Below are 8,778 nucleotides of genomic sequence, written 5' to 3'. Positions count from 1 at the left end.
AAAATAACGTAATAATTCATTGTTAAGACTTTTAAGAGATGTTCAGATCAAAATAACCGTTTCATATCAAAATTGATTTACTAGTGTTACATAAACGTGCAACACAATATATAAAAATAAATATAGAATATCAGTATGATATACAATAAATACACAGTTTCAAGTAAAACTAGACTTAATTATACATGTACGCTTTCAAGAATAACTGGTGTTCATGATAACAAGCACCGACGTACTTATCCTGCTGTCATACACCTTAAAATCAGCGGCTGTACTTTAGAGTAGATTTCATGAACGGTACCGGTTGACACAAATTGACTACAAAACATTGACCAGGCAGAAGGAAACAGCAATTGTCCACCTCATATTAAAACGTTGTCCCGTACTCTATATACACATTAAATGCTTTCGAAGGTTCGGGAGAAATAATTGTTCATACGCGAACTCAAAAAGTACCACAGCTCATAAACATGTTAAATGCACTTCACAGTTGTTTTGGCAGTTTGAATACTACCCAGCAAACACACAACATTTTAAAAACATTTTTTAAATGTCATATGGACGTCTCTCGCAAAATATTTCAATAAGATATCATTTAAACATAAAAAAAATGTTTATTTTATTGTTTTTGAAATGTTTTATTTCTAACATTTAAGTAAAATGTTTTTACAACATTAACAAAATATTATTTGCTAATATCTTTTATTCATGTTCTCAAACATTGTTCTAAAATATCCCGTAGATATTTTATAATATAAAAAAATAATATTTTCTTCAATTGGTATTTTATATTTTAACAACATTTAAAGTAAATATTTTCCAAATATCCAAAAAACATTCTGCAAAAAAATGTTTTACAGAAAATATAGTTTTGCTATTTGCATAAAATGTTTTATAACGTAAAATTAAAATGTTTTACATAAAACATCTGAAAAATATCAGCTAAATGTTTTCTATAAAATATTCTGACATACACATTACTTAATATTCAACATTTTACGGATATAAAAATAACATTTTATTTAAACTTTATTCAAAACCCCACAAACAACGTTTTGTGGAATTAGCTCGTTTTTTTCAGGATAAGATATAGTACTACATTTCATCAATATCATGACAACAGAGACATATATATGTCTCTGATGACAAGCAAGACACTATGGTTGAAATCCTTAATTGATATCTCAGTTGAAGATCCTTGAAGTCAGATTTTATTCCTTCTTATATTAAAATTCAAAAGAGTCAACATTACATTAAGCAATAATGTATTAATAAACAATCACCTTTCTTTAATGTTTATTCATTTTGTTCGTGTATATTTTAGAAATTAAGAAATGAAAACTGTAACTGTTCTAAGTTCAATTTTCGTATCGTTTATATGATTTACGGAAAACCGACCTTTTCCGGAATCGACTTTTGTTTTATCACCGGAAATGATTTTGAAATTTGAATTTCGAAACGAAGACAGGATATCAACAAAGAGAGCCAAGAAAATTGTTTGTTACGCGATATATACTCACTTGGTAAGAATGATTAATCTGTTAAGATGAAATTTGTGCATTCATTGTGTGTGTTCAATCATAATCGGAACCAAATTACATCTGTTTCTGGAGGTGCGGGTCAAGGTTTTGAAAAAAGGGGGGCCCCTGCCCAAGGCAAGCAAACGTTTGGAGTGATACTTGTAAATAGTCTATACATTTATCTTATAAGTAGCTCCATCAAGCATCTACGTACACCAATTATGAATTTGTTCATTGATATAAAAAAATTATAAAGATATGTGGCGTGTGTGTTTGTCACAGTTTGATTGCCAATACACCTTATCATTGCTTATCGCTATTTGTCCGCCATTACTGGCCATGGACATCACAAAAGTTCCTGTAAAATGTTGACGTCATATTAGAAAATATTTGACACCACAATTGAAAGTAATACACCTTATTGCTATTTGTCCACCATTACTGGACATCACACAACTGTCACAAGTTCCCTTAAAATTTTGACGTCATCATAAAAAATATCTGATGCCACAATGGAAAAGTGATTGTTGTTTGACGTCAAATGTTCAAGCAGGATAGATTCTCGGGTCAAGCAGGAATAGCGATAAGGTGTATTATTTTATGACGTATGCTGACGTAAAAAGTTCAAGCAGGACAGATTTTCAAATACTGAAATAGCGATAAGGTGTATGAGACAGTTATCCACCAGAATTTAAATGACTTGGATAAAAGAAATTATAGGTCACTGTACGGCTTTCAAAACTGAGAAAACCAATGCCATATAGTCCACTTTGAAGCCTTGACAAACAAATGTTAAATTTTTCTCAACACAATTGAAACAAAACAACTAACTGCCTACATTAAATACACATTATGAAAAAGAAATTTGACAGACTTAAACCAACAACAACTGTTGCAATAAGCATGACTCAATACCTTGTTTCCGAGGCACACAAACAAGTTACAATAACACTTATATAAGCACCATTTGAATATGGAGATTTTTTTTTCTAGTAAAATCAGTGTATGTATGTATTTGCAAAACAGTAAATTAAATTTCCCTTAACAGCTTAATGAACATTAAAAAGACTATGTAAGACTTCAGTACAAGCAAGATAATGTAACTGTAATAACTGTTGCTTAAAATTATATTTATTGCTTCATACACACAATGTACATACAATGTATCTTTTATTTTTTAACAGGAGCTAAAAGGAAAGCCACATAGGACAAGTTCAATATGCAGGTTTACAATTTGGAAGTGGCGCAGGTTCTTTGGAATGTCTACAACCTTTCAGTAGAATTTTTTTTTGAAGTAAGATTTTTATACAGAATTACTGTTATTCCATATTTAATTCAAATATTTAGCATAAACAATGCATTACATTCAAGATTAAGGGCATACAATACAGAAAAGATATCTGGATATTTGAATAAATTATTTTTTTTGTGACAAAATAGAAACAAGTTGTTTATTTAAATCAATCTTTTAGTCCAACAGTGTGCTTTCATAAACAACATATTTGCTTTCCTTTGAAGTATTTCAAATACATATAAACAACTCATTTAATGACATCTGTGTGTTTCTCGGAAGTTAAGTTATATTATTATCATCATTGCGAAAACAATGCGTAACACTTCGATAAGTTATTATGTGCCTATAGTATACTTCTAGGACTGTATCATATGCCCTTAGATACAAATGACAAGTTATAAACTATGTCACTCTACAGAGTTTATCACTCAAAACATGCAAAAAGGACAATAAGATGTTTAATGACATTATGTAGCAGGGCTTTTAAAGGCCCCTACATTATATACAATGCATTTAATGAAAACTAAAAAAAACAAGAAAAACAACAGCCTGATTTATACAGAACAAAGTCAATAAAAGAAAAAATTATGATAGACAACAATCAACGAGTATAATGAAATAAGACTCTTGACTGGACACATATCTAGTCTAAAGTTTTTTATGTGTTTTTTTTTAATAACTAAATGAAGTTCAGCGTGGCATATTGCTCTCTCTTAACACGGTCAGCCATTTATCGTCCCCTTCCGACAGACTATCATCGTTATTTGTTTCAAAACTTTAAAGGGGAGGGGATGTATATCCTTCAGGCAACGTGAATCGTTCTATAATAAAGGAATGTGCAAGAAATTATATATGAATGTAAGATTAATTTTTTTTTTCAGAAGCATGGCACAGCAAGAAAAAGATATAAGACACTACAAGACATTCCAAGTGATTTTGAATAAGACAATTGATTGACTTTTTCAATGTATTCTTAAATAAATCAAATAGTTGATGTAAAATGGTGTTTTGTTCTCATCTCTTTAGCCAATTATCAATGATTATTGACTTAAGATGTAACCCTATTAGAAGTGTAGCGTTTTAGTTTAGAAAGAGAAGTTGTATTGAAAAATCTGAATTTGGGACACAAGTTTTAGTCAATGTAACTTGAACTTAAAAATGTGTATAATGTTTGCATAATGTCCAATGGCATATATGTCATGCATGTTCAGGTTGACATATGCATGATGTGTATAAGATAGGTAATAAAAGTTGAGAGTGAAAAACTAAACATTATACCATTGTGGTTGGAATAATGGGCTTTCTTGCACGGTCTGTCGTCTGTTCACCTATATTTGTGGGATTTTGTCCAACAAATATTTTCATCACTGTTTTTCCCAAAACTGCTGATAAAGATGAGTTCATATTTAATGAGCTGCTTGAAAGTGATGAACTGTGATGTGTGAAAATTTTTGTATCTGGCACCTGTTTCCTGTTTGCTTATACATTGTATTTCAAAATGTTGAATGTTCTCACATTTTTCATTACTTTTATTAGTAATGCTGATGAACAGAATGACTTCATATTTGGTAAGTGGCTTGACCATGATGAGTGGTGTCTGCCATTTTGGATGTGTCAAAATTTGTAGATACTTCTTGTTTTTAGAGACTTTGAATTGTGAATTTCATATGCTTAGCAAAACAACTGATTTATTCAATCAAAAGTACAGAAATTTTTATATTGATATGATCTTGATATCAACCAAAAACATCTTCTTAAAACATTTTGAAAACATTTTTTAGGCAGTCTCACTTGCAAGAAAACATCCAAAAAACATTTTTATAACATTATTTGATGTTCATGATGTTTTTCAAACGTTCAGAAAATATTTCTAGAAAATATTTTTTAAAAGATTATCAAAATGTTTTATACGCCATTGTTTTTCACATTATCATGATATTTCTTTACAACATTTTAATTATATTATGCAAATATTTTAGAAAATATATTAGAAAACGTTTTAGCGATATATATTCTACCATACATTTAATGTTTTTCTCACATTTTTTTGTGATATTTTCATGACATTAGACACAACATTTTAAAAACATTTTAAAGATGTTTTTGTGTTTGCTGGGTAGTAGTACAGCTTTATAAGTACGTTACATGTATGTTTCTCCTTTCTTTAAAACTTTGTTTTTCATGCTATAAACGATTACATTTCCTCGTTATTTATATTTTATGATTCTTTTCCAAACAGTTCATTATTATTTATTTGTTATTATGGATTTTTCTAGTTCCTTCAGCATACTTTTGTACTTAAGTGTCCCAGTAAGTACTTTGTTGTTGTGATAAAAACATTTCTCCCTGATAAACGTAGTTCTAACTGCATTCCGGTAGTGATTTAAACATGAACCGCTATTGGTTTGTTATGACTTTGTTTTGTTCATTTAACGTCCAGATGGGAATATTTCATGTATATTCAGGGACCGAACAATAAACCGACAAAGTACGTTCTGTCAAGTAAATCGACTGGGATTGAGGTCGGAACATCTGGACTGTCATTGGAAAGAGATGCTATGTTAAACAGGGGCATGTAGGTATTTTACTTTCCAAACAGCTATGTGACCAACGAACTTCTTCCATGGTTTTTAAGGACTTCTTTCACTTAAAAAAGCCAGTCCCGGGGCAATATTGCATTATAATTCCCCATTCCGACCGGACGTGGATGTTTACATGTATTTATACATCCCTCAAAGTCAACGCAGCATTGAAGAAGTCCTGATAGCCATATTTATGTATCCTAGTCAACCCTCGGCGTTTATTTAGCGTGTCAAAAACATCTTTGAAATTTGTTTTTGTCATAACCTTTCTAGAATCGTGCAATTTTTAAGGTGGACATAATTTATAGACACGTATCCCATTTGATTCACTGGCTTGAGTGTCATGATTTTCTTGATAGAAGGTTGATTCTCACAAGGAAGCTCTTAAACAAAGAGTTCCAAGTGGTGAAGTTGAAATCATTCCTTCGAACATTTTACGGACGCCATCACGAGTTGATTGGCCGTTACGGAATATCTCTTTTACAGATGACGACGAATAAGTTCCAATCGTCGTTACCACAATCCCGCTCTCCTTTACCCCGAATGTGAACTACCGAATAAGACTTATAACCGGGTATGTTCTAACATGAGTAAAACGACGATTGGCACATGTAAAGCAGGTTCTGCTCACTCTTCCGGAGCACCTTAGATAACACCCGGTGTATGGCGGAGTTCGTATTGCTTAGTCTTTAGTTTTCTATGTTGTGTTTTGTATACTTTTGTTTGTCTTTTGGTCTTTTGGTCTTTTTTTTTTTTGCCATGGCGTTGTCAGTTTATTCTCGACTTATGAGTTTGAATGTCCCTTTGGTATCTTTTGCCTCTTTTTTATAATTAATACAGCAGCATGTCTCCTCAAATGCATCGATACCGGGTTTTTTTTTCAGATCGCAACTTAGTCAACCATAAACTCTAAAAATCACATTTAAATGCCGGTACATGTGATAGAGTTATATAGGTTATATGGAGTGTATGGTTATAATATAAAATAAAAACTCAACAAAGCAATATTAGTTTCAATATTGAAAGAAAAAAATAACATTTAACGAAATTTCAGAAAGGCATAGTGCTGCTTCGCTGCAAAAGTGTTGGAAATTTGCCAACTGATCTTTATATATGCTTCGAGTTGGTAATTTTAATTTCTTTTCTATCTCATTAAACAAAGCTTTGAATAAATATTTAGGAACTTCAGAAACTCCACGTATTACAATGTGCAATAGTTATAAACGAATCGCCTTTGATATCAATCTGTGTTGGGTCATTAAATAGTAACTTTAACTGAATTTCACGATCATAATTGATATTTCACCGGCTTTATTCTATAAAATAAATCGGGGAAGAGAGTTGGATCGCAACAAAGCATGCAGCTTTTACACATAAGAAAAGGTTAAATCTAGATGTGTAAAGAATGATGGATGCTTTACAGCTGCAGTATCATGATTGTACACACAAAATGAAATGTAATCACTTTAACTTATAATTAAGGATGTTCGCTGTTGTTGATTTTGACTTCTAGTCATATTATTCGAAATCTTCTGTTTTTATTCATAAATGCCATAAAACATTTAGACGGTTAACCACTACTTTTCTTTTCATAATTTCATTAAATATAGTTTAAAATATCATTTTTTGAATCTTATAAAATCCGTATTATCTTTTCATAGTTTTAAAAAGAAAGAAGGTGCCAATGTTAAAAGTAAGAAAAATCTAGAGAGAATCATTTCCCGATAAAATTTACATCTCAAAAATAAAAACACAGAACTTTCATCTTTTTTTTGGTTTTTTTTTGCTTTTTATATTTCCTTTGTTCATATTATATCAATTTATAACAGTCTTTGCAAAAGAGTGCTATTTAGAAACAGAGTCACAAACATCCTTAATTAGATATAAGAAGATGTGGTATGAGTGCCAATGAGACAACTCTCCGTCCAAGTCAAAATTCATGACGTTTAGTTTTTATTCCTTTCCATTCTTAAGGCAATGAAAATCTCTTCTTGAATACTAAGTAGTGACGTTTCTATTTTAAATTGTCAAACAATAAAGTGATCTGAAAGTCCAATTGTGTCGACGTTTGTTTACATTAAATATCAACAACTATAACTTATGCGTAGACATTGTGTTTCATAGATATAAGAAGATGTGGTATGAGTGCCAATGAGACAACCATCATTCCAAGTCAAAATTTATAAAATTAAACCATTATAGGTCAAAGTACGGTCTACAACACGGAGCCTTGGCTCACACCGAACAGTAAGCTATAAAGGGCCCCAAAAATGACTAGTGTAAAACCATTCAAACGGGAAAACCAACGGTCTAATCTATATAAAAAAAACGAGAAACGAGAAACACTTATGAACCACATCAACAAACGACAACTACTGAACATCAGATCCAGATGAATAAAGATCGTAGTACTTTATGTAAATAACACATAATTGAGAGGGTGATAGAGTAAATTGTCTTCATCGTAATAACCAATCAAAATCTGAAATTTTGACATGAAGTATAATAATATGTTTTGTCTACCGTTGTTTCTCTTTTCATCGTCCCCCTTGTTTTTGAATGGCATTGTCAGGTTTTTACGACTTTTTGCACCTACAGTACCATGACTGTACAAAATGTAATGTAATTATATTTCAAAACTTTATTTAAATTGAATTAAGATTTGATAAAAAATTGAATTCAAGTATATTTAGTATTTACATTTAACATTATTTTTATTTTTAAGATTCACAGTTGTCTACTAGGATTTTAATTTGAGTCAGCTTACCTTCGAAAGAGTCTTTTGTCATTTTTTGTGATACTTTTGATTTTGACAAACAGTTAATTTTTTTGGGAAATCGGTTGCTTTACAACGAGGCAGCCTCCGTTTACAGGGTTATGCGCAAAAAAAATGTATCCACGAGTTTATTAACTAAATTTCTTTTTTTTTTTATGTTCTTACTGTTATTGACGAATTCTTCCTCATATCAAATAACTTTAAAGAAGTAAATAATTAGCTATGCCTGGATATATCTTAATAGTATCCTTGGAGAATAGCAATAGACTACATTTGTTAGTAAACGAAAATAAATAGAGTTTGCACAAACATGGGCAATTTTGTGTTTATGTGATCGTGTCAATTCACAGTACCTTCTTTTGTAAAATTTGATGTGCATTTCTTAATGTGCATTTATCCGGAACGTGAAAGTGTGTGAGAATTTGATTCTTTGTAGTGTCTGTAAGGACAAAATTGATTGGTTCACAGAGCTCCAGATAAGAATTCACAAATTGGGGTTTTTACCCACCATTTTTTTTTTATGTAATTGGGTGATAAAGTTTTTAAATTGCATTATCAATTCCAATTCACCCCTCAAGCAAATATCAAATTGGGTTTTTCACCACC

At 31.0% G+C, this 8,778-nt stretch overlaps 1 long non-coding RNA gene across 1 annotated transcript; it reads left to right on the top strand.

Annotated features, from left to right (window-relative positions):
• The first annotated feature begins 2,644 nt into the window (after positions 1-2,644).
• On the top strand, positions 2,645-3,815 carry LOC127723184 (uncharacterized). Its single transcript, XR_007991929.1, has 2 exons — positions 2,645-2,814; positions 3,696-3,815. It is a non-coding gene; the product is annotated as an uncharacterized LOC127723184 (long non-coding RNA).
• Positions 3,816-8,778: the final 4,963 nt, after the last annotated feature.

Source organism: Mytilus californianus, unplaced genomic scaffold (genome assembly GCF_021869535.1).
Source record: "Mytilus californianus isolate M0D057914Y unplaced genomic scaffold, xbMytCali1.0.p SCAF_13, whole genome shotgun sequence".
In the NCBI taxonomy this organism is placed as follows: Eukaryota; Metazoa; Mollusca; class Bivalvia; order Mytilida; family Mytilidae; genus Mytilus; species Mytilus californianus.
This window is presented reverse-complemented; position numbering and strand designations above follow the sequence as displayed.